The sequence below is a fragment of the Solanum tuberosum genome, unplaced genomic scaffold (assembly GCF_000226075.1).
Source record: "Solanum tuberosum cultivar DM 1-3 516 R44 unplaced genomic scaffold, SolTub_3.0 scf00028, whole genome shotgun sequence".
In the NCBI taxonomy this organism is placed as follows: Eukaryota; Viridiplantae; Streptophyta; class Magnoliopsida; order Solanales; family Solanaceae; genus Solanum; species Solanum tuberosum.
In genome coordinates, this window is record NW_006238954.1 from 1,449,181 (window position 1) to 1,451,423 (window position 2,243).

Below are 2,243 nucleotides of genomic sequence, written 5' to 3' on the forward strand. Positions count from 1 at the left end.
AAAAAAAAATCTGAAATAAAACTTAAAATATTAAATGGCATTTAAATGATAAATTTTAAAAGAAACTTCCATACTTGGGGTTTGTAAAATAAATAATTTTAATTTAAAAGTTCTTCAATTTGTTTAGAAGTAGGAGTGTAATGAGAAGTTTTAAAACTCCTTATTTAGTTGGGTATTTTTTTAATTCAAAATAATGATTAAAACACCATATATTTTTTCCATATGTTTTTTTTTTTAAAAATAAATCATTTTAATTTAAAAGTTCTTCAATTTGTTTAGAAGTGGGAGTGTAATGGGAAGTTTTAAAACTTCCTATTTAGTTGGATAATTATTACTATTTTTTTCAAAATAAAGATTAAAAGGACATATTTAGTTGGATGGTTTTTTTTATTTAAAAATAATACATTATTACTATTGTTATATTATATTATTATTATTAGTTTAAGTTAAACAAAAATTTATTATTATTAGTTTGATTTTTTTATATATAAATAAAGATAGAACTTATAGATTATAGGTTATATTAAAATAACTACTGATAAAATAAAATATTATCAACACAATTTTTCATTGATTATAAGACTCTGTAGTAAAGAATGGAGAGTTATGAAATTGTTTTATCTAAAACTATTTTTCCATTCATGTGTGTGTAGGAACTTTTAAACTAATAATAATTAAGATTACATTAAAATATATAATTATGCATAAGAAAATAATCTGAAATTGATTTTGTTTTCATGCATATTTTTTTAATAAGATTTTTAATAGTTAATAAATTAATTTTATATACACATAAGTAATAACAATAGGTTTTATGTTTCAGATGCATTTATAATATAATTTTTTTATGCAGTTAAAATAAAACTTCAATGAATTAAAGTATAAAATATTGAGAACTTCTTAAATTATATATCAATTAAAATATTGAGAATTAAATTATGTTTATAATAACATTATACTTGGATTATGCTGCTAGGGGGGTGCAGAATAGACCAGCTGAAGATGGAAGAGTGAACGTTGTCGAGCCTAGAGCCCGGGAAGCTCTAAAGGTAAGTTCAGGTCGGAAACATAGCGGGGGTTCTCAAGCTTAGGAGAGGAGACAGTTTCGCTGTCGTTAGATTGTGTGGCAACGTGAGCCAACGTCAGCAGAAAGGAGGAGAAGACGGAAGGCTGTATTCAAAATCTATGTCGGAATTGGCCAGTGCAAAGATAATCATTGATGCTGGGAGTTTGGATAACATAGCGTCCACGGAGATGGTAGATCAGTTGGGGCTGAAGCCCTTTTAAGTAAGGGCCTCATCCAGAGCCCTATCGAATCAGATCAAAAAGGGCATGAGCGGCGGGCCCTATGTTGAGTAAGGGGGGAGAAGGTGCCCCTTCTGCTAAGTTGGAGCTAGGGAAGTTAAAGCAGGACGTCTGGTGCGACGTCGTCCTTATGGACGTATTACATATCCTACTCGTACTACCAAGGTCTTCCGAGTAGGGTTCTACCTGCGTAGAGAGAACACCGCCTTATTTTTAACGGGAAACGCGGTTATTGCCATCAGAAGACTTTGGTTGGCTAAGGAGAAAGGGTGTTTGTTGGCATACCATTTCTGGACGTGGGAAAGAGTCCATAGAATGCTATGCCTTGATAGCAACAAAGCCAACTAGCAGAGCCGATTCGGGGATCGGTGGGATGCCGTAGCTTTAAGAGATAGGGGCGGAGGCAATCGGAAAGGCTTTTTAGGAACGAGGCCCCCCCTCCTATGTTGTAAAAGGGAAGTGCAGATCTTTATCTTTCTGCAACACTCTTCCGACTTGATGCCGCCCCTGAATCCGCAAGTACCGGCTTGATTACCCCCTAAGATAAGAGGAGGATATAGAAGCAGATTTAGTTGCAGGTAGGAGCGAGTCTACCCTGCAAAGCGGCTTCTCGCTTATCCCCATTTTCCAATGAGGAGATCCGACGTCAAGTGCAGGAATTGCTGTCAAAGGGGCGGGAGAGTCTCAGTCCGTGCTCAACGCCTGCTTGACTAGCTCAAAAGGAAGCAGCTGGAGTGTGTAGATGGGCTTTGAAAATACAGTTTTATAATATTTATTTTTTTAAAATACTACAAGTATAGATACTTTCATTACAAAATACAGCTTTATAATATTTATTTTTTAAAAATACTGCAAGTATAAATACTTTCATCCAAATCCATCTTGTTTTAGGATATAGTCTTCTAGCATTGATAAGAAAAGCCTAAACTAAAAACAAA